General features: G+C 45.4%; 1 protein-coding gene and 1 non-coding gene across 2 annotated transcripts in view; one reads left to right on the forward strand and one right to left on the reverse strand.

Annotated features, from left to right (window-relative positions):
* The window catches only part of LOC126260817 (uncharacterized), a 955955-nt gene that overhangs the window by 621675 nt on the left and 308828 nt on the right, over positions 1-25452 (reverse strand). The window lies entirely within an intron of this gene.
* On the forward strand, positions 9527-9601 carry Trnat-ugu (transfer RNA threonine (anticodon UGU)). The gene has a single exon. It is a non-coding gene; the product is annotated as a tRNA-Thr (tRNA).

Genomic DNA, 25452 nt, shown 5'->3' on the forward strand with positions numbered 1-25452 from the left:
TTCACTTTATACAGATTTACACAAATTAAGCGTGAATTTCAGAACATTTAAAATTTCATAAATGCTTTGACAGGTACTTCTCTTTCCACATTCACCGATCTATATTCGTCAACCAGCCTCTTTTACTTAGGGTTAATTCAAAAACAGGTTTTGACACTTGCGAAATATCATTTGGCGCCCGCCGTTTCCTCCCTCCTTTACGCGGTGGTTTCCCTTCTTTGGGCTTTTGGTTAGACCTTTAAAAGTAAATCTATGTATAGTGACCGTGCAAAGGGGTGGTTTTCGCTACTAATTATGATACACCCTATGTATATGCAGGGTGACAATTATTGAACTATATGAAAAAAAACGTAAATTAGTTACAAACTACGCCGTACACACTCTTTATTCAACAGGTAAACGTCACTACAGATATACGGATTTAGGTTATGACATGTTCGTTATGCAAACCATTATTGCCGATTATGTGGTGCAGACAAATAGCGAAATTCTGCAGACCCGCTTAAGTGTCGGAACTTCGATGCTGTCGATGACCTCGTGAATGGCTGTTTCCAGTTCAGCATTGGTTTCAGGGTTATTGCTGTACACCTTGCCTTTAATATAGCACCATAAAAAGGAGACGCGTGGTTCAGATCCGGAAAATGTGGCGACCGATCGAGGCCCATGCCAGCGACCTATGAGTACCACAGAGCCAGAATGCGTTCCTCAAAGTCCTCCTCCAGGAGAGCAAACACACTCCTGCTTCGATGGGGTCGAGCTCCGTCTTGCATGAACGACATCTTGTCGAAATAAGGGTCACTTTGAATAATGGGGATGAAATAATCTTCCAAAACCTTCACGTATCGTTCGGTAGCCACCGTACCATCACGGAATATCGTACCGATTATTCCGTGACTGGATATTGCACACCACACAGACACCCATTGAGGGTGAAGAGACTTCTCGATCGCGAAATGTGGATTCTCAGTCCCCCAAATGCGCCAAATTTGCTTATTGACTAACCCATCCAAATGAAAGTGGGCTCCGTCGCTAAACCAAATCATACAGCACATACCAATTCCCATCATGTGCCGCGCCCAACCGTGCAGTTTGCACGTCCTAACGCAAACCGTTCACACGTTAAGACGATTTTATTTCATATAGCTCAATAAGTGTCACCCTGTATTTTGCTCTAGGGACGTCAAAGGTTTTCATTTCCTGTGAAACACATCATCATCGTCCGATGTGTCCCACATTAATCAGCAGTTCCAGTAAATTGCTCGGCTCTCTCACCCCTGTTCTGTATCGGCATTTTCTTATCGCGAGGTTCTAGTTGATTCCGAATTGACATAATAGTTTAAAACTTAGGCACTGTTGTGTGCCCGTTGTAATAATTTAACCGGAACCACAGTGAACCTGCAAGATCCAACTGGCACGAAAGTCGTATCACCAACTTGAGCTCCCACTCTGCGTATTAAGCTATCTTTAGACCCTTTGATGTCGACAAAGTAAAATGTTGAATGCTGTGGTATCAATAATTATTTCATTTAAATTTAGTGGCATATAAGGACTGCATTTTCCTTGTGTTTACTGAAGACCAGAAATAACAACCAATAAATGTCAGTTGCTAATTTATATATGGAGGTCATAATTTTAGAATTAGTAACATGGATACCACAGAAAGAGTTAATTAAACCCTTCCCCGTGACGTGTACAACAACAGACAATGAACTGTTCCTCTACTGCACACAGTACATGATGCTGTAAAACATATTCATATATTTCCAGATTTAGCGTTTTCTTAAGCGCAATAAGGGGACTACACCTAACCACGAACAACACATCCATTCTCTAACATTGCCTCCACTGTACTTCACTGGTGGCACTACACACGATGACAGGTACCGATGCTACATGTTGCCAACGTTATTCCAAGTACGCTGCAGAAGTTTTGCTGGGAAACCCCTACACATAGTTCATACAGTGGCAATCTCTCCCCGTATTGTTGCGGGAGGCATCATTTTGGTGCCATCATTTTGAGCCGCAGAGTAAGCGTGAGAGCCAACAATGGAAACACATGCGTCACCCCCACCAAAACATCTTATAGTCGTGCATGCCAGCTGTGGGAAAATGGTGATGATCTTTTTCTTTGGCTGCAATGTCACGCTGCTCATTGACTTTCTGGACCACGGCTCCACAGTTAACGCACAGCGGTACGTGGAGACTTTGAAGAAACTTGTTCAGTCGGCAAGGAATGATGACAGACGGCATTATTCTGTTGCAGGATAATGCCCAGACATGTGTTGCCAAGGCTGTTTCAATTGTGCTGCAGACGTTTCGCTGGGAAGACCTTACACACCTTCCATTACATCCCGGTCTCTCCTCATGCGATTTCCATATTTTTGGAATCCTGAAGAAAGACATTGGTGGCCGTCGATTAGCTTCAGGCGAAGAAGTGCATACCTGGATACAATCGTGGTTCCACAGGCAACCTCAATTATTTCTTCACGCAGGCATTGACCGTTTTGTCTCACAATGGGATAGACGTATTTTCAGATAATAAACAGATGACTTACTTGTTTCCCTCTGTCTCGTTTTCATTTGGCTGTCGCTTATAGCACTGAAACTCCGCACGAACAAGTCAAGAAGGCCCAACGGTACCGACCGGCCGCCGTGTCATTCTCAGCCCATAGCGTCACCTGATGCTGATATGGTCAGCACGCCGCTCTCCCGGTCGTATGTTAGTTTCAGAGACGTGAGCCGCTACTTTTCAATCAGGTACCTCCTCAGTTTGCCTCACAAGGGCTGAGTGCACCCCGCTTGCCAACAGTGCTCGACACACCGGATGGTCACCCATCCAAGTGCTTACCCAGGCGGTAAGAGCTTAACTTCGCTGATCTGACGGGAACCGGTGTTACCACTGCGACAAGGCCGTTGCCTATACCACTGAAACGTCACAATATTCTATCCTATCATACGTGGAACTTCTCGAATCTCTCCCCCTCTCCATTATTCCCAGTCTTGTCAGATTCATCACAGCTTATTCGTTGCCTCCGTCCGCAACATCATATAGTTATTCAGCACCCGATTACCTTGTTCATCTTTTATCATTATAGCTTCGGACTTCGTCGACCACACAATGAGCAGCAACGTCTCTATTATACCGTCATCTATTACTTTATTTGCCAAATAACCATCTATATGGAAATTTAAAATAATTGTAACACACGTCATCAGCTTTCGAATGAAGTGTAGTAAAAACTCTGCCGTGCTGCCTCCCTGTTGAATCAAAATAAGTTTGCTTCATTCACAATTATGAATATGTCGGGTGACTTTTCTATTAATGTAACACTGATATTTACAGAGCTGGTGTATGAATATTTATAGCTTGTTATATACTGAATGAACACAGAGCGGACTCGTCTGTTGCACGAAAAATATTAATGTCAGTTCAGGCGCCAGTGTAATGGCACCACAGCGTACCTCCTAAGCGATTACCATAATTATACCGTCTGAAGCAGTCGGGGCAGTTTTTCAAATTAACCAAAGTGCGAGGCGTATTCCAGTCCACGAGTGGAAGGCGGATCCGTAGAAACGTTATTTTACAGCGGAGCGGAGATCGCTATCGCTAATTGCAGACAGTGTCTCAGAACACTTCGTTGAGGGGCGTTGAAATGGAACACTGATATTAATTGAGCCAAGAACTGCGATTAAGGGGCCGTCACGCTTGCAAACAAGTCCAAGGTCACTGCGAATCAAGTTTTCTGACTTGCAAAGAGTAGGGATATTATTAATTGACAGATAAGGAGTAAACGGAACGAAAATGTAAATCTCATTGTCCATGATTGCCTAACATGGGCTGAAACTGATGTCATCTCAAGGCTGAAGCACGTTATGAGAACAATTTGCAAAAGTTAAATATGTCCAGTGATGGGGAATTTTTTATAAGGAAAATGCGGAATATCACTACAAAACAGGTTGCAATCAGTGACTTTTGTTGATCACGTATGCGTCTGTTGACACTGTGTCAATTCAGAGAACTAGTGGCGTCTCATCAGTGACCATACGCTATAAACTAAAGTGTTTTTGGTGTGAAAAGCCTTAGAACGTCTACTTATATCTAGGTTGGTACCCGTGCTGAACAGTCAATTCGCAATCAGAGGAAGATAGCTGAAAACATGGCAACTGCATCAAAATTAGTATTATGACCGGGTCGCCAGAAGGGCGAACAGTCCACCGAACCACGAGATTAAATGCACAGAAGTGTATTATATTCACATTAGTAACGCGATTACGGATCAGCGTTGCATAACAAATATCAATAATCCTAATACGGTACTGATTTTAACGTATGACCCATCGTAATTGTATTCATAAAAATCATACACAAGTGTAATATACGTAAATATCTTAAGTTTTGCAGGCAGAAACAAATTTCAAAGCCGCCGCCAACGACCAACGCGGCAAACTGCTCCGCCTTCTTCAGCCCGCCAAGCCTACATGAAAAGTCAAAGCCACCAGCTCATCGCTAGAAGTAAACCACGCCTCCCGGGAATGTGAGACACAGTTCTAGCCAGATGTCACTTGAGAAGTGCCAGCCAGTCCCAGAGCGGCTGCCCCCCCACTGTCTCTGCTTTTGCTGTTATTTCCTTAATCTTTGCGTACATTACACTGCCTGACAAGAAAAAGTGAATCACCCAGAAGATATGGTCGGATGTCAATGTGAGTTCACCCACGTACACACCATCAGTGGGTATGTGAATAATTAGAGCTGCTATGACAGATAGGAAGGCCACCAGAGTGCATTAGCATCGTTCGCGTGTAGTTTTGTTTCTAGACCTTGTGGGAAATATTATAAGATGAATGAACGGCATCAGATGTTGACTGATCAAAGTGAAGGCCACAAGGATGCCGCGTACTCATGTGAGACAGCGTTAGCAGAAACTGGCAGAATTTGGAATTACCCTCATCGTGGGTCTCAAATTGATCGGCTGGTCGAATGGTGCAATATCCAGATACGTGCAGCATTCGGATGTGACAGTCGGACTGCATGGGTACGTAGTCATCGTTCAGTCGATCACGACTAATCGGCCAATAGGAGGATCGCAGTATTGTGCACCAAGCACTCTGTAAACCCTTCACATTTACGCCTGCAATCCAAGTAATGGACTGCCTGGAGTATTGTGTGTCATCCCGCAATACTGATCGTAGACTAGCAGCAACCGGACTAGGGTATTGCCAGCCATTACTTGATCTACGGTTAGCACCGCAACATCAACGGTTGCGTCTGGAGTGGCACCGTGACTGGGAAGCATGGACTGCTGATGAATGACATCGCATTGTGTTCAAAGATGAACTGCTGTTCTGTACTATCCCAGACCACCCTCGTCAGCGGGTATGGCGGTGACCTGAGGAGAGGTCCTATTCTTCCAAAGTTTTGGGGAGGCACAGCGGTATTACTATTGGCTTCATGGCATGGGGAGCCATCGGGTATGACTTTAGGACATAGCTGGTAGTGACTGAGGGAACTCTGATAGCACAACAGTACATAATGTACATCCTGCATCCTATGTGTTACCTATGATCCGACACTATCCTTGTGCCATTGTTACTCGTCCACACATGGCACGAGTATCTATAAATCATCTGCGTGATTTTGAAGAACTCCTATGGCCAGCAAGGTACCCAGGTCGGTCCTCGATAGAACACGTGTGGGGCCAGCTCGGACGTCACATCCGTCCCAGTGGTACCAAGGACTGGTTAAAACGGTTGTGAGCCAGATTTCCTCAGGAGGAGATACAATGGCTTTATAATAACCTTCGCGACCGAATAAACGCATGCATTAAGATCAGCATTCATAGCAGCAGGGAGGACGGCGGAGGTGGCGGGGGTGCTGCAACGTTATACAGATAAGTGAGTTCCCTCTGCACAGAGCTGGAGTCCAATTGTGTCCGAGATAACTTTCATCGCGTTCAAATAACACGAATTTGGTGGCCAAGACACCAGTGTGAGTTCCTCCAATCACTCTAGCATGATTGTGATACAGTGACACGGACTCTTATCCTGCCGGAAGATGTCATCGTCGTAGAGGAAGACGTCAAGCTCGAGGGGATGTAAGTTTGTGCTTAACTATGTACGCGTAGTCACAACGGTTATGATGCCTTAGAGCAGCACCACAGATCCCACTGAAGTCCAGGTGAATGTTATCCATACCAGCTTGCATGTGTGGCTTCGTGCATGTTTCGAACAGCAATTCTTCTGGTGTAACAAGAAACATGTTTCGTTCGACCAGGCGACACATTTCGATTGATTCACCGACCAGTCTGGATGATCCCTTGCCAACTCCAGTCATAATTGGCGATATACACTACTGCCCATTAAAATTGCTACACCAAGAAGAAATGCAGATGATAAACGGGTATTCATTGGACAAATATATTATACTAGAACTGGCATGTGATTACATTTTCACGCAATTTGGGTGCATAGATCCTGAGAAATCAGTACCCAGAAGAACCATCTCTGGCCGTAATAACGGCCTTGATACGCCTGGGCATTGAGTCAAACAGAGCTTGGATGGCGTGTACAGGTACAGCTGCCCATGCAGCTTCAACGCGATACCACAGTTCATCAACAGTAGTGACTGGCGTATTGTGACGAGCCAGTTGCTCGGCCACCATTGACCAGACGTTTTCAGTTGGTGAGAGGTCTGGAGAATGTGCTGACCAGGGCAGCAGTCGAACATTTTCTGTGTATAGGAAGGCCCGTATAGGACCTGCAACATGCGGTCGTGCATTATCCTGCTGAAATGTAGGGTTTCGCAGGGATCAAATGAAGGTTAGAGCCACGGGTCGTAACACATCTGAAATGTAACGTCCACTGTTCAAAGTGCCGTCAATGCGAACAAGAGGTGACCGAGACGTGTAGCCAACGGCATCCCATACCATCCCGCCGGGTGATACGCCAGTATGGCGATGACGAATACACGCTTCCAATTTGCGTTCACCGCGATGTCACCAAACACGGATGCGAGTATCATGATGCTGTAAACAGAGCCTGGATTCATCCCAGGTTCGTCGTTGCGTACACCATCGCAGGCGCTCCTGTCTGTGATGCAGCGTCAAGGGCAACCGCAGCCATGGTCTCCGAGCTGATAGTCCATGCTGCTGCAAACGTCGTCGAACTGTTGGTGCAGATGGTTGTTGTCTTGCAAATGTCGCCATCTGTTGACTCAGGGATCGAGACGTGGCAGCAATATCCGTTACAGCCATGCGGATAAGATGCCTGTTATCTCGACTGCTAGTGATACGAGGCCGTTGGGATCCAGCACGGCGTTCCGTAATTTCCTCCTGAACCCACTGATTTCATATTCTGCCAACAGTCATTGGATCTCGACCAACGCGAGCAGCAATGCCGCGATACGATAATCCGCAATCGCGATAGGCGACAATCCGACCTTTATCAAAGTCGGAAACGTGATGGTATACGCATTTCTCCTCCTTACACGGGCCATCACAACAACGTTTTACCAGGCAACGCCGGTCAACTGCTGTTTGTGTATCAGAAATGGGTTGCAAACTTTCCTCATGTGAGCACGGTGTAGGTTTCGCCACCGGCGCCAACCTTGTGTGAATGCTCTGAAAAGCTAATCATTTGCATATCACAGCATCTTCTTCCAGTCGGTTAAATTTCGCGTCAGTAGCACGTCATCTTCGTGGTGTAGCAATTTTAATGGCCGGTAGTGTATTTCGTTCAACAGGAGGACAGGGGTCGTCAGCTGCAGAACCGCATATTCAACAACGTGCCCTGAACTGTTCGCTCCGCAACACTTGTGTCTACACCGGTAATGTGCTCTGTCGTAAGATCTGCCACAGACTGCCACGTATTACAGAGCAGGTAAGCTTTCGATCTCAACGTTCTGTGACGAGGCGTAGACGTGCAATGTCTGGTCACTTAATCGTGGTTTCCCTGCCCTCTAACCAGTTTCCGTAGACTCTCAAGTTAGTACCACAGGAACAGACAATCAGCTTCCCGATTCGGAGATGCTCGTCCGTAGGTGCCGTCCTTAAGAATTTGCCCTTTGTCGAAATCACTTACGTCAGTGATTTTCTCCATTTGCGGCCGGTAATGTATCTAGAATGATTACCCATTGGTCTCCGCTCCAGTTACTTTTCTTACAGTGTCAAGTGACCCCAACGCCAACAGTCGGTATTCAATTCACTGTCGGCAGGGGTCATAATGTTTTGGCTCATCTTTGTGTACTCTTCGCTGGTCTTCGGGCTGATTCGGAAGCGGGACTCATCCTCAAGACAATTCTACGCCAGTCAACGACATTCCAGACCGAAGACGTGTCTGGAGGCAACCCAGAAGCGGTGTCGCTAGCCAGACCGCCCGACAGGCGGGAATAACGATCTGGGGTGTCATTTCATTTCATAGCAGGAATCGTTTGTTTTGTCATCCGCGGCACCTTTACAGCATAGCGGTACGTGGACGGTATTCTACGTCCCGTTTAGTTCTTCTTTATGGCAAGCCATCTTGGGCTCCATTTCGGCAAGATAATACCCTCCCGCAAACGGCGAGAGTTTCTGTTGTGTGTCTTCATGCATGTCAAATCTCTCCCCAACCGAGGACGTTTGGAGCATTATAGGTAGGGTTCTCCAACCAGTTACGCTCAAGTTAGTACCATATGAACAGACAATCAGCTTCCCATTCGGAGAGGCTCGTTCGTAGGTGCCATCCATAAGAATCTGCCCTTTGTCGAAATCGCTGCTCCAATTACTTTTTTTTACATTATTTTTACATTATGACCCCTGCCGACAGTGAACTGATTACAGACAGTTGGCGTTGGGGGCACTTGGCGCTGTGAAAAAAGTAACTGGAGCAGAGATTTTGACGATTTAACGCGCTAATTGGACAGTATGTCCACTATATCTCCCAGGGAGACATCCAAAAAATTTTATATGGAGTCTGTTCTTTCGGAAAGAACAGACGCCATTGATGACCTGCAGCCGTCTAGAACGAAGTTAGAATTATATTAATACCTTCAGCTACTTATGGGCGTTGATATATATCAACGGGGACAGGTGAAAGTGTGTGCCCCGACCGGGACTCGAACCCGGGACATCCTGCTTACATGGCAGACGCTTTATCCATCTTTTGTTTTTTTAATCTCATTTTGTTCTTATTAGTTCGTTGCATCTGCTCGGGGCGGACGTCGCAAGACATCCATTTCAGTTCGTCGATGATCCATTGACTCAGTTTTTTTATTACAGAGGGCAGCTAACCCTCTGACCGAACACGCTGAGTTACCGTGCCGGCGATCCATCTGAGCCACCGAGGATAGTGCGACTGCAGGGACTATCTCGCGCACACTTTCCGCGAGACCCACATTCTCACGTCGTCCGGGACCTGGTAAGAATGTCTTCCACGAGTAATGAGTGTGTTGGGGTAGGACACTACGAAAGTAGTGTGTGGACATGCAAGGTGAGAATGTGGGTCTCGCGGGAAGCGTGAGCGAGATAGTCGCTGCAGTCGCACTATCCTCTGTGCCCTCGGTGGCTCAGATGGATAGAGCGTCTGCCATGTAAGCAGGAGGTCCTGGGTTCGAGTCCCGGTCGGGGCACACATTTCCACTTGTCCCCGTTGATGTATATCAATGCCCGTCAGCAGCTCAAGGTATTAACATAATTATAATTCCAAAAAATCTATCTATCAACACCAAGTCCAATAACTGCTTCCAAAAGGACCATAGCTGGATGCATTACTGGCTTGCCCAGTTTGTGAAGCTCTTTCTATTGAACAAATCATCCAGTTTCTGAGTCATTTCTTTGTCTACATGTGCATCACATCTACCAGTTTAGACGAGGTCAGATAGTTCCTTCGTGGTACGTCCTTTTTTGTCTTAGAGTGTATATACGGAAGGAAGTTTCGCTAACTTATCATATCATTAAGCGCTTGCTCGTCTATCGTTGACTCGCTTTTTCGTACTTTCATTTCAGGCAGAGGAGAAGAATATGTGGTCACGACGGGAAGCAGACTGGTCTGAGTTGACTGCAGACGTTCGTGTAGAAACACTTCTGCGTTCGCGTTCGTCCAGGCGACACGCTATGGCGTGGGACAGACGGTGGAGGGACTGCTTGAAACTGGATCGGATCGGTGGTCGTCGGCTTGTGCGTGTGTGCACTGAGGTGGCGTGTATGTTTTGAGACCGTGAGACGGAAGCGACACTAAATGGGAAGCAGGTCGGCCTCTTTAGGTGCGGAACCCGTGTATAACATCCCGGCGAGAATCTGATAAATAATTCATCGCTCTCTGTGGAATGACGTGTGGGACGTAAATACGTGATACGTCTCGGAGGCGCTTTTTGTTTTCGTTGGCCTGGAGGCTGCCGGGAGATTAGACGCCCCGACGCCCCTCGTTAGGCGGTGAGCGGTCCGTGTGTTCCGACCCGCTCCGCGGCGCCTTCCCCTTTATTAAATGCCGCAGATTAGCCGTCCCTGCGGAGGATGGCGCGTTCCCACCCCTCTCTGGCGCCGCCGTCTGGCTGCTATGCTCGTTTCTCACGTGGAAAGAAAGGCCGGATTGTTTTCTCGCCTGGGAGATCGTGAAAAACCGTGGCATGGTCAGATGAGTCCCGATACAGTTGGTAAGAGCTGATGGTAGGGTTCGAGTGTAGCGATCATTGACCGCAAATGTTTACGTTCGGCTACATGGAGACCATTTGCAGCCATTTGCGTTCCTAGACAGCGATGAAATTTTTATGAATAACAATCCGCCATGTTACTGGTCCACAATTGATCGCGATTGGTTTGATGAGCATTGTGGGCAACTCGAGCGAATTGTTTGGCAACACAATCGCCCGACATAAATCACATCGAATATTTGTGAGACGTAATCGAGAGGTCAGTTCGTGTACAAAATCCTGCACCGGCAACACTTTCTTAACTATCGACGGCTGTAGCAGTAACATGGCTCAGTATTTCTGCAGAGAACTTCCCAAAGACTTGTTGAGCCCACGTCACGTCGAGTTGCTGTACTACGTCGGGCAAAAGGACGCGCGATACGATACTGGGAGGTATCCCAAGACTACTGTTACCTCAGTGTATAATCATGTAATTAGTTTAGTTTCAGTGGCAATTTAAGGCCGACTTTTTTATTCATTGGTGGGCAAAGCTTAAGGAAAAAAGTCACTTCTGCATGATATGCCACTCGATGAAACTTGGACCATACATAGAAAGAAGCTTTAGAAATACACTATGAGGCGAACATAAGTGACACTTTTATTCAAACAAAATATTTACTCTGGAGTCACCGCGATTTATGATGCTTCCCCAGATATTACAAAAGGTGGGACGTGGCTCTTAATAGGGTGTGTGATCATGGCGGACAGCAATGCACGCTCTTCAACGTGCTCCGTCCACCAGGGTGATTCACAACTGTTGGAGGAAGGGCAGTCAGTCAGTTTCCATATCGCTAGATTTCCGAAAAGCGTTTGACCAACTGCCGAACAGCAGACTGTTAACGAAGGCACGAGCGTATGGAATCGATTCTAGGTTGTGAGTAGCTCGAACACTTCTTAAGTGCCGGGCTGAGTGGCCGAGCTGTTCTAGGCGCTACGGTCGCAGGTTCGAATCCTGCCTCGGGCATGGATGTGTGTGATGTCCTTAGGTTAGTTAGATTTAAGTAGTTCTAAGTTACAGGGGACTGATGACCTCAGAAGTTAAGTCCCATAGTGCTCAGAGCCACTTCTTAAGTAATGGCTCTGAGCACTATGCGACTCAACTTCTGAGGTCATCAGTCGCCTAGAACTTAGAACTAATTAAACCTAACTAACCTAAGGACATCACACACATCCATGCCCGAGGCAGGATTCGAACCTGCGACCGTAGCGGTCACGCGGTTCCAGACTGAAGCGCCTTTAACCGCACGGCCACACCGGCCGGCTACTTCTTAAGTAATAAAACCTAGTAAGTTGTCTATGACGGCGAGTGTTGAGAGACACTTCAGGAGTGCCCTAGGGAAGTGTGACATAATCGCTATTATTATCGATAAACATAAATGATCTGACTTACAGGGTGAGCAGTAATCTGATGCAGTTTACTGATGACGCTGTGGTGTATGGGAGGATGTTGTCGTTGAGTGACTGTAGGACGATACAAGATAACATTGACAAAATTTCTAGTCGATGTGAGTTTAGCTTAGTTATGTCATGTTCTGTAGATCATTTTTACGATTATTTTATCGACATGATATGGAACAAGTCAGATTACAAGATATATTCTGTTTCAGAACTGGTAAAACAAATTGTACCTCCAAATGTAGTTACATGTGTAGACTAAAATTTTCAGTAATATTAACATTAGCACTATCTAATGTTAATATAACTGAAATTTTTAGTCTGCACATATATATATATATATATATATATATATATATATATATATATATATATATATATATATACATTGCTAATATTACTGAAATTTTTAGCCTACACATGCAACTACATTTGGAGGTACAATTTTTTTACCAGTTCTGAAACAGAAACTCGTCCCTGGAATAGAAGCAGTTGTACAAAAGAAATGATTTTAAGCTAGATTTAAAACTTGATCTGCTATCTGCCAGAAACTTTATGTTGTTGGGCAAATGATCAAATATTTTTGTTGCTTTAAAATGTACTTCTTTTTCAGCAACTGACAGCTTCAGTAACGGTTTGGAAAGGTAGTTTTACCCTCTAGTGTTGTATGTATGAACATCACTGATCTTCGCGAATTGAGATAGATTGAATAGCAGCTAGCTGTAAATGTAGAAAAATGTAAGTTAGTGTGATTTGAAGCAAAACGGGCATGTATAGATAGCGAAGGCGAATGGTCGACTTCATTTTATTTGGAGAATTTTAGGAAACTGTGGGCCACCTGTAAGGAAGATGACTTATAGAACATTAGTGCGACCCATTCTTGAGTAGTACTCGAGTTTTTTGGATCCCAGCCAATACGGATTAAAGAAAGATATCGAAGCAATCCAGAGAGAAGGCGGCTAGTTTTGTTACCCGTAGGTTAGATCAACATGCAACTGTTACGAAGGTGTTTTGGAAACTCTGATGGGAATCACTGAGCCAAATCGGCGTTCTTTTCGAGGAACACTACTGAGAAAATCTGGAGACCCGGAATTTTGACACTGACTGCAGTAGGATTCTACTGACCCCCAACATACACTGCGCGAAGGGAACTCTAGGATAAGATAAGAGAAATTATTGCTCTTACGGAGCCATATTGACAATCGTTATTCCCTCGCTCTGTCAGCGAGTGGAACTGGAAAGGAAATGACGACTAGTGGTACAAGATACCCTTCGCAACGCACCTTAAGATGGCTTGCGCAGTGTGTATCTAGTTTCTGATGTAGATTTGCCTTGGTGCATGTGCAAGTGATACAGTACGTCTCTCCAACACGTCCCACACGTTCTCGGTTGAATTTAGATCGGGGAAGGAGCAGGGCTGGCTATTCGCCGAATGTCCTGTCGGTCAAAGAGCTCTTCCACCCGTGCAGTTCGATGCGGTCACGCATTGTCTTCCATAAAAATGAAGTTGGGACCAAACGTTCCTCTGAAAAGACGCACATGGGAAAGGAGTAAATGGTTGAAATGGCTCTGAGCACTATGGGACTTAACATCTGAGGTCATCAGACCCGTATAACTTAGAACTACTTAAACCTAACTAACTTAAGGACATCACACACATCAATGCCCGATACAAGATTCGAACCTGCGACCGTAGTGGTCCCGTGGGTCAGCCAGAAGCGCCTAGAACCGCTCGGCCACAGTGGAAGGCGGAAAGGAGTACATTGTTACAATAATGCTGATCGTGAGTGTATCGTGATTATAAATTTTGAGGTCAGTACGCTGAAGCAGTCTTATGTCTCTCCACTGTGGACAACATTTGGACCACGAAAAGAATGATGTTCGTCAGCCTTTGTGTGTGAATTACGTGTTTTGTTTCCATTTCTCGCCAAATGATGTTACTTCTAGCTGCATGGGAGTACTGATTTCGAAATCTTTGAATACAGTACGCCGGACGCGGTGGCCGAGCGGTTTAGACGCTACAGTCTGGAACCGCGCGACCACTACGGTCGCAGGTTCGAATCCTGCCTCGGGTATGGATGTGTGTGATGTCCGTAGGTTAGTTACGTTTAAGTAGTTCTAAGTTCTAGGGGACTGATGACCTCAGAAGTTAAGTTCCCTAGTGCTCAGAGCCATTTGAACCAATACAGTACACTCACCGGTCAATGTTTCTGTGACTCTATACCTTTTCTCCATCTGCGTGTTTTTAGGGGTACGTTTGGTCTTGTCTTAATTTCTGGAACAGCCTAGGTGGAGGAGCGCTTGCAATGCCATATTGGCGAATAGACTGGCCTGCCCGTTTCAGCGATTTACATCTTATCTCGCACGTAAGGGATGCTGTGGTGAGACATATTACAACACACCCTCATGCACCAACAACCATGCAGCAGTTTTCAATCTCGTTGGTGGAGGAAAGGAAGTATACTATCACAATAAATCATTACCAAACTTCTGGCCACCATGGGAGCACTTTGCACAGCATGCGTTTCCGTCCGTGGTGATCTCACATCTTATTAAGGGCCATATTCCGCCTTTTCTAATGCCCATGGCACCATCACAAATCACGGTGACATCAGTGTGATTATTGTCTTTGAATAGAAGTCTTCTTCATATTCGTCTCATTGCGTATTTCTTTCGGTTACCTTCTGTACTCTGCAATAGCAGTTAGATCCATTATTCATCGAATTATGTTACTTGGAGTGTCACATCATACGAAAATTACTTTCATCCTTAAATTCTGGGATCCTGTATCTTTAATCTCGTTGGATTGAACAAGGAAAACTTCCAGAAACATGCCCAGACAGAGGAGTCGCCTGTACCTAGTTTCAGTTTTACAGATTATTCGTTTAATCCACGAGACAGCTGCTAATGAGAAGCAGCCGTTGCTCGTTTGAACGTGGATACCTCGTTGAGTCATCCATCGTCCACGCAGAGCCGGTGTCAGCAGGATGCAGTTACAGCAGTCCCTCACCGGTCCGGTGAGTGACTAGACACTGGCGCCATCTGTACTAGCGAGTTGGTTGCGTCCAGACTTCAAACTGAGCTGTAATACGGCGAGTGCTCCTCGCCTCGACCTCATTCTGCGCGTGTGCTTCGTTCCAATTAACTTGATGGAGACTAGTCATCCTGTTCACAGACGTGCTCTAGGAGGGTTAGGGGATGGGATAGGGGGGGGGGGGGGAGGCAAGAGTGGTCGCTTGTCCCCTACAGGAATCTGGGTACACCCTTTTTTTTTCATTACATAATTCTCTAGAATTTCTTGTAGTCATTGTCTGCACCTCCACCAAACTGCAGAAGTAACATTGCCGACCACGACGAGAAATCCTGTAAGTTTAGCAGTCACTCTATATCCTGAGTTTTCTTAGTTGCCACTCTGTTCACGAGAAATTATGCCGATTCCATGGTGCGGCTGCGGTTCCAGCAGTGGTCTGCAATCAATATGGCTACGAACTGTGCCGAAATCATATCTTCAATCTTTTTCTGTCACTTCCTCGTTCAGCCCTTGCCGAGCTGCAGAAAGAAGGCGGCCAGACAGCCTGGCGCTCGGGTCCGTCGCCGATTCTAAACTTAATAAATAGCGAGCAATGTGCGCGCCATTCATCCACCACTAGTGCAAAATAAAAAAAAAGTTCAAATGTGTGTGAAATCTTATGGGACTTAACTGCTAAGGTCATCAGTCCCTAAGCTAACACACTACTTAACCTGAAGTATCCTAAGGACAAACACACACATCCATGCCCGAGGGAGGACTCGAACCTCCGCCGGGATCACCCACACAGTTCATAAGAGTATTTATTCACGATCGCAATTTCAGTGTACTATGCCATAAAGCGATAAGTCATTATGAAGTGCGTGAATGTATAATCGTTTCTTTTAAAGAAACAGTGCTCTCGTGTCAACCACGGATACAGATTCCACGTGCATAACAAGAAAAGCGTCTTCGTAATTCACGATAATAAATGAATACACATAATAGCGTCCAAGACGAAAAATATTATCATTAGCATAGAACGGTTCTGGGACTGTGAAACGTAACATTCAACGTCTCCGCAGTTTGGAACTTCTACAGCAGAGGTTAACAACCTTTCTTAGACCATTATCCCTCAGTGCAATCACCAATTAGCTAGTACATCCCTCCTTGCTCGTTCCAGTCACCAACTTTAGACTTTAGCACCTAACTAAACCTCATAATGAAAAAAGAATTTTCTTCCAGTTCTTCAGTGAATAATATTTGGTTGTTGTTGTTGCTGTTTCACTAAGCCATGAACTGATGAATCAATGAGACAGTTGGAACTGCTCATGTCTAACAACTTTTTATATACAATGACGGAAAAAAAATTCGCAACACCAAGAAGGAGTTGTGCAGCGTAAACGAAAATTGGTAGCCGCACCCTGACTGCAAATTTGTACATCAGTCTGGTGATTCGACCTGTTGTGCTGCCATTCATGAGCATTCCATGTGGTGTTTTCCAACATGATAACGCTCGCCCTCATGCCGCTGTTGTAACACAACATGCTCTATCGAGTGCCGACATGTTGCATTGGCCTGTTCAGTCACCAGATATGTCTCCAGTCGAACACAAATTGGACATCATCGGATGACAACTTCAGCGTCATCCACAAAACGATATTAACCGTCACTGTATTGACCGACCAAGCGCAACAGGCATGGCACTCCATCCCACAAACTGGCATCCGCACCTGTATAACACAATTCATGCACCTTTGCATGCTTGCATTCCACATTCTGGCGGTTATAAAGGTTATTAACGTACCAGTATTTCATATTTGGAATGGCTTATCTCGCGCTTGCATTAACCTGTGATCTTACGATGTTAATCACTTACATATGTTACCTAGACAGATTTATTCTCTAAATTTCATTACTCTACATCAATTAGTTTTGGTGTTGAGATTTTATTCCACCAGTGTATTTGAGGTTTAAGATAAGAAACTTAACAAATGGTTCAAATGACTCTGAGCACTATGGGACTCAACTTCTCAGGTCATTAGTCCCCTGGAACTTAGAACTACTTAAACCTAACTAACCTAAGGACATCACATACATCCATGCCCGAGGTAGGATTCGAGCCTGCGACCGTAGCGGTCTCGCGGTTCCAGACTGCAGCGCCTAGAACCGCACGGCCACTTTGGCCGTGCTAAGAAAGTTAACAGTCTATATTGGGATAGACACTTCTTAGAAAACAAGTACGCCTCCTCTCCGAGGGGGACTTGCTTCTCCTGCACCCTTCACCCCCACTTAAAACCAACCGCGTCGAAATGTGTGCACTGTACTTACTGTTTGTAAATTACTTGATTGACGGACTCCTTAATCCTGAACTGGCAGAAATTTGAAGACTTAAGGGTCTTAGGCCGGCTTCACACGGGGCCACTTTGCAGCGCTGCACAGTGGTTCGCAAGCAACCCTCCGCTGACTTTAGAGGCACTGCTACCGAGACTGGAAGGCGCTCCAATCGCGCGTTAGTGGGGCTCTAAACGCACGTCAGTGTCGCTGCAAGCTCCCCTCACTTTGTGCAAAACACTGAGCAATAGCAGGAGGCTATTTCATTAAACTTTCAACAACATTTGGCAGAAATTGCAACAGAAATTTGCTACCTTCTGAGTAACTTCGACGGAGAAAGACTTGGGTATAGGTGTGAGGATACACTTTGTACTGTTGAACTCGAGAATGAGTTGGCAGAAGACAACTCACTGCCTGGAAATGCTACTAAATGCATCTGAACAGCAGTTGTTGATTATTTCACGAATGAAGGATGTGGATGTGGCTTAAATGTACATCAAATTTGAAATCAGTATTAGCAGGCCACTGAAATGTTTTCTTGAAATAGAACTTTGCATGTACTGAATTTGCAAAGTATTTGCTGTATTACTGAAATCTGGAGAAAACAAATATTACTTTTCTTATCAATTAAGTTCTTCTATGTTGTGGACACGGCAGTGAAATTTGTTTTGGATTTCGGTGTAATGTACTAGTACACATTCTTCTTCGCGATCTCGTTGCCGTATTCGTCGTGCTTTAGATCCCATATAGCAATCCACTTTTCGGTCTCAGGGGCAAATCTTATGCATCGAAGTTTGGTCAGTGTATACCCGTATCCAGATCCACTGTCTACGGCGGTGCACAACCAGCCTCTTTTGCTTCACAGCAGCTACTGCGCTAGGGACAAAGCGGCCCACGCCAAAGCGCGCTTCGCCAGCGTGTTTGAGACGGTGGAGTGGCTGTGGCGCAGTCTCAACGTAGCCATGAAGTTTCTTTGTATAGTCTCTAGTGGGGTCATTTTTTGTGGTCACCCCTCGAATCAAAGCAGACCACCGATAAGGCCAGCAGGTCACTGTGCATTGGCTGTGGCTACGTGTGAAACCGCTAATATACCTGCAGCATTCGCCATTGGCAGCGCTGCTAAGAAGCGTTGCTAAGTGGTTACGTGTGAAGAGACCCTTAGTGCTTTGTATCTGAGCATTATAATTAAAATAATAATAATAAATCTCTTGCTTTGCGGTCCAACATCGTGACCACACAGCTACGATGCCATGGCTGTTGAAGTCCGCTCGATGTTGCACATCGTGAGCTTGGACCGCTCATTGTTACTGTTTCGGTTCTTTTGCCGTAGTTCAGTACACATTCTTCCTGTTTTCATTTGAAGACACTGTTACAACAGTCTTCAGTGGGTGAGTATCATGTGCTGAGAGCACCACTAGTTTAAGTCTTTCGCGATGTGGTTTGAGCTGGGGATCAGTTTTATGTTGATGATATCAGCACCTTTAGCTGCTCCTTTTGCAATTAATCGTGCTATGTTAATTTTTCGTGTCAAATTTTAATGAGAATCCAAATGATGCAATTTCTAAGTCGAGGACTTGTTTGTTGAACCATACTGCAGATTCAGTGCTGTTGGCAGGTATCAGTATTAATCTCAGCGGCCGGCCGGTGTGGCCGAGCGGTTCTAGGCGCTACAGTCTGGAACCGCGAGACCGCTACGGTCGCAGGTTAGAATCCTGCCTCTGGCATGAATGTGTGTGATGTCCTTAGGTTAGTTAGGTCTAAGTAGTTCGTAGTTCTAGGGGACTGATGACCTCAGAAGTTAAGTCCCATAGTGCTCAGAGCCATTTGAACCATTAATCTCAGCGCTCAGATGTAGAACCTTCCTTGCTTTCAACTTATAAAAAAAATGGCTCTGAGCACTATGGGACCTAACATCTGAGGTCATCAGTCCCCTAGAACTTAAAATTACTTAAACCTATCTAATCTAAGGACATCACACACATCCATGCCCGAGGCAGGATTCGAACCTGCGACCGTAGCAGTCACGCGGTTCCGGACTGAAGTGCCTAGAACCGCTCGGCAACATCGGTTGGCTTTCAACTTATCAGTTACATTTATTACATATCTCTTACAATTTTTTTCGAGTGAATAATTATACCCATTTTTTATTATACCCATTTTTTACCCTTGCGTAAACTGATTACCCCACGTGTGCAGTTCGATTGTCCATCAAGCGATTAATCACTTTCCCTCTTCCTGGTTGTTTGTAACGACAAAGCATATGATGATATTTCTTAAAGTGTTTGCTGTACCTGAGACGGAAGGCGCTGCTATTCCTTATTGCCTAATCTCCTTCTTCATCTTAGCTCTGCCTTTCATAGATGGTATGTGGTGCATTCTTGCAAATCATCTTAACGAATTCGGTACGACACTACATGCGAACTCTGTACAGTCGTGTGTAAAGGAGGACTCTATTTTCCGAGCATTAATTTGTTAGCTCCTCTTCGTACATTTTTTCTTATTCCAGTATCCGAATAATAAATTTTTTAGTGATGCTCTTATCTCTTCCTTTTCAATTCAGAAAATTTACTCCCTAATCATCGAGCGGATGAACCCCACAACTAAGAACCTGTAACCCTGGAGAAGTCTTAGGTGATTCTCATTTCCTTGAGTAAACTCCTCGCCAGAATAAACGAAGACGCGCTTCCTTTGTGCAAGTTTTGTGAATAATTAGTCTCGATGAGGTGAAGAATATTGTCTACTGCTCGTAAGGGGGAGTGAATATAATTGACGTTTTCTCTCCGATTTGCAAAGTGCGGATGGTCTCTGTCGCACGTCCCACTTACCTAATTCCTTTTAATACTATGTGTGCTAGGCGCACTCCTACATGATTCTGTTATAGCTCGCTAGGCGCACTCCTACACGATTCTATTATAGCTCCGTTCCGGATAAATTAGGTAGGGGCTAGCTACGACAGAGGTCATGTAGCTCCTAATCAATTTTCAGAAGACAAGTGCACCTCTTATAGTACGAAGCGTAAAGTGTATGTGTAGCGTCCGCCACCAAGTCACACACAAAAAATTGATCAGTAGAGCATCAGATACAGGAATATGACGGCAAAGATCTGGTATCTGTCATAAAGGAAGCTCTTGAATTCGTTAAGGATACGGTTAGAAGGTTGAAACAGACACAGTAACAAGGGAATGAAGTACTTTGCGATGTTGTTGGTCGGGACTGCTCTCTGTCCCCATAATTTAGCTAGAGAAGACTTAGGAACATACATCATGGGTTTACCGAATAAGTTGGGTCTGGGAAGTGATGAATGGGAACCTCAGGCTGCAGAAGAAGAAACTGTGCATGCTGAACTGCCACCAGTTGAAGGTGACAGTGAATATGCCAAATGTGTGCTACTGCTAAAGACTAAATATCAATCCTATTTTGTGAATGCTGTAATTTATGACTGCAGTTAATGTCAATTCATTGTAATTTAGTCATTTTCGTTACTGTTTTGTGGAATAAACAAAAAAGAAAGGTCAACCTGTCTGCCTCTCATGCAGTGGACACGGGTTCGATTTCAGCCCAGCTCGTAGATTTTTCTCCTCCCGGGGACTGGGCGTTGTGTTGTCCCTATCATCATTTCATCATCAACGACGCGCAAGTCGTCAAATGTGGCATCAAATAAAAACACAACTAGGCGGCTGAGCTTCCCCAGGTGGGGACTCCCGGCCATCAACGTCATACGAGCATTTCGTTTTTGTGGGTAGCGGGTTGCCTATGTGAGGAACCTGTAACCTTCATTAGATAGTGTCAAGCATTACTCATAGCAATTGAGAAAAAGTTATGAATAGCAACTTATATAATCAGTATTAGAGTCCTACGAACTTATGATAATGGTAACAACCTTTTACACTACTGGCCATTAATATTGCTACACCAAGAAGGAATGCAGATGATAAACGGGTATTCATTGGACAAATATATTATACTAGAACTGACATGTCATTACATTTTCACGCAATTTGGGTGCATACATCCTGAGAAATCAGTACCTAGAACAACCACCTCTGGCCGTAATAACGGCCTTGACACACCTGGGCATTGAGTCAAACAGAGTTCGGATGGCGTGTACAGGTACAGCTGCCCATGCAGCTTCAACACGATACCACAGTTCATCAAGAGTAGTGACTGGCGTATTGTGACGAGCCATTTGCTCGGCCAGCATTGACCAGACGTTTTCAATTGGTGAGAGATCTGGAGAATGTGGTGGCCAGGGCAGCAGTTGAACATTTTCTGTATCCAGAAAGGCCCGTACAGGACCTACAACATGCGGTTGTGCATTATCCTGATGAAATGTGGGGTTTCGCAGGGATCGAATGAAGGGTAGAGCCACTGGTCGTAACACATCTGAAATGTAATGTCCACTGTTCAAAGTACCGTCAATGCGAACAAGAGGTGACCGAGACGTGTAACCAATGGCACCCAATACCATCACGCCGGGTGAATCGTCAGTATGGCGATGACGAATACACACTTCCAATGTGCGTTCACCGCGATGTCGCCAAACACGGATGCGACCATCAGGTTGCTGTAAACAGAACTTGGATTCATCCGAAAAAATTACGTTTTGCCATTCGTGCACCCAGGTTCGTCGTTGAGTACACCATCGCAGGCGCTCCTGTCTGTGATGCAGCGTCAAGGGTAACCGCAGCCATGGTCTCAGAGCTGATAGTCCATGCTGCTGCAAACGTCGTCGAACTGTTCGTGCAGATGGTTGTTGTCTTGCAAACGTACCCATCTGTTGACTCGGGAATTGAGACGTGGCTGCACGATCCGTTACAGCCATGCGGATAAGATGCCTGTCATCTCAACTGCTAGTGATACGAGGCCGTTGGGATCCAGCACGGCGTTCCGTATTACCCTCCTGAACCCACCGATTCGCTATACTGCTAACAGTCATTGGATCTCGACAAACGCGAGCGGCAATGTCGCGATAGGATAAACCGGAATCGCGATAGGCTACAATCCGACTTTTACCAAAGTCGGAAACGTGACGGTACGCTTTTCTCCTCCTTACACGAGGCATCACAACAACGTTTCACCAGGCAACGCCGTTCAACTGCTGTTTGTGTATGAGAAATCGGTTGGAAACTTTCCTCATGTCAGCACGTTGTAGGTGTAGGCACCGGCGCCAACGTTTTGTCAATGTTCTGAAAAGCTAATCATTTGCATATCACATCATGTTCTTCCTGTCGGTTAAATTTCGAGTCTGTAGCACGTCATCGTCGTGGTGTGGCAATTTTTATGGCCAATAGTGTAATAACAATTTAGATACTTGACTGAAGTCAGACCTTCCTGTCTTTTATCGGCTCATAAAATTTGATTTTACCCCTCAGGAGGAATTACCTCGAAGTTGGGAGCTTGTGGCACAACTTGACTAGAAGAAGGGATCGGTTGGTAGGACATGTTCTGAGGCATCGAGGGATCACCAATTAAGTGGACGGTAAAAATCGTAGAGGGAGACCAAGAGGTGAATACACTAAGTTGATTCAGAAGGATGTAGGTTGCAGTAGGTACTGGAAGATGAAGAAGCTTTCACTGGATAGAGTAGCATGGAGAGCTGCACCAAACCAGTCTCAGGACTGAAGACCACAACAGCATCAAGAATGGAGACGATATAACACGGTATTAGCGTTTTGTCTCTTGCGGGTTACCTCTTTCTGGTGCTTATAGCTTTAATCGCTGAGAAGTGTCGTCCGGGATTGGAGTGGAGGGCAGCCTGAAGAAAATCAAAATAAAGGCGGAAAACGAGAGCAGTCAGCACAGAGGCTTGTCTGCCGTGGTCTCTAGCGGGGTAGCCAGGCAAAAGGAACGTACAAAAGGAGCGGAGAGCTGCAGGGTAGCGCGTTCGTGCACCAGTGACTCCTCCCGGGCCATCGTCTATCGCGACGCGATCTGCAGAAGGCGGCAGAGCGGCGGGCTGCCTGACGCCTGGCCGGAGCGCGTTGCTACGCCCCCGCAGTCTCTCAGGGCTGGCTGGGCCTTTTGTGGCGCCCTCTTTGTCAGCACTCCGCGGGATGAACGCGCAGCGCTGGCCCTAGTTGCCACAATGGACATTTGCATAACCACAAGGAGCGGCCCGCGGTGGCGCTATCTCGGCCGGCGGGCGAACACGGCGCACTGACAGGTGCTGCGAGCCGACGTCGATAAATTAGATTCAGGCTTACCGGTCACCGCTTTGTAGCGCGCCAACTCCATTTTGCAATTTGCATTCGCCGACTTGGAAGGTTAAACGCCAGCAGGTACATTTCCCGCGTTACCTCCGATTGATGTAAGGGACCCGATAAAGACTGTAGGCTCTCTCGTCGATCGCCACGACGTAATGACGGGGCCATCTCCTTGAACTGCGGGTAGTAACACCTTTAGTGTCGTGCTAACGTGAAATATAACTGCGAAAATATACAACATGGAAACCTCTCACAGCTGGAAGTTCATTTCCTTTTCCCTCGGTGACGTGACTATGCCGTAAGTTGCTTTCGTTGTACCATTGTATCAAGCCAGCGTCCTAAGACCTACGTTCATTAAAGAAACTCGTGTGACAGATTGTGTACTTTCTCTTTTCTTCTATTTCTTTTTGCAAGGAGACGCTGAAAGAGCTACATCTCGTTGCAGACCCTTGTAACGTTCCGCTGGATTCACACCGAGCGAAATATTCGTTCATGGTCGATTGGCGGCTATAGGAGAATTCCAACTTCAGCGGCGCTCTCATAAAACGAGCCATCCTAGACCGCTGTCAGCGAAGGGCCCAATTTCAGTCATTACTATAGTGAACAAACATCATGGGACTGAGATGATGATGTTACGAAGGAAGATGTTTGTTGCACACGTTACGGAGCACTGAAACAAGCATACGCACAACTAGCCTCAGGTATTTGGGGGCTCTAGCGGTCTTAAATGGAATGACTTCGAAAGAAAAATCACAGAAAAGGATGATTCGAATTATTCTTCAAGGAACTTCACACTACGGAATGGTAAATGTGGTAGTAACATCATCAACACGTCAAGTCGCACAGCCCGTTACTAAACGTTCAAGCAACGTTATGAGGGACCATTGTATACAAATTCACATTACATCTCAGCAATAATGAACGAACAATGGTAGGAGAAATTATCAACTGGCATAACCAAACCCATAATGATTATTCCTGGTATAGGTCGTAAGTTGAAATCTACATACTAATCAGAACTGAAAGAACACGAAAAGTGTCGTACAAACATTTCAAAACGTCCACGTTTATTAGCTCTATGAAATATTTACAAACAAACATTACAACAATATTCATTGGAAGGTGCAAATTGCTCTTTTGCTTTATCAGTTACGTTTTGTTTTCATTATAACTGCCAAATAACGCAATAAGAATTGCTTTGCTCCTTCAGTAGAGCTGACTGCTCCATTGTTGAAGTAATTTCCATTAAAAAAGCGGTTTTCTGAGATCACGATACAGAACGATATGGAACCAATGAAATGACCAAGGCAATCCTGTAGCATGTTCACTGAGATCAACTGACGTTTGACGTTTAAGCATCTTGTGCTTAGGATGTGTCAAAAGCTAGTGTATGAAATGTCAGCTGAGCAGAAAATATCTCTTTGTTCCTAATAGTTCCTTCAGGTCACTCCAATAAAGCTAAAACGTGCACGGCAGTCACGGCTCTGATGTTGTACATAGTAAGTAGAAAATTATTGTCGCATGTCCTGTTAACATGACTACCGTTCATGTGATATTAGCCTACACGATCTTCTACAACACTTTTCTAAATGTTCCCCAGCATCACAAACTGACCTCAGAAACGAAAAGTTCCTATTCCAAATGTGTTTGCTTCGAAGGAGTCCGAAAATCAGACTAGAAACAATAAGGAACCGACCTCGCAGATTATGTCCACTGAGTGGTAGATTAATAGGAATTTTAAATTTTCAGTTTTCATATTTGATAGAACCTCTGTGCACCTGAATGCTAAACAGCCCGTAGGTCTAAAAGAGTCTTTCGCCAGTAAACAGTCAACCAGTTTGACGCCGGTCAAT

The sequence above is a fragment of the Schistocerca nitens genome, chromosome 5, assembly GCF_023898315.1.
Source record: "Schistocerca nitens isolate TAMUIC-IGC-003100 chromosome 5, iqSchNite1.1, whole genome shotgun sequence".
In the NCBI taxonomy this organism is placed as follows: domain Eukaryota; kingdom Metazoa; phylum Arthropoda; class Insecta; order Orthoptera; family Acrididae; genus Schistocerca; species Schistocerca nitens.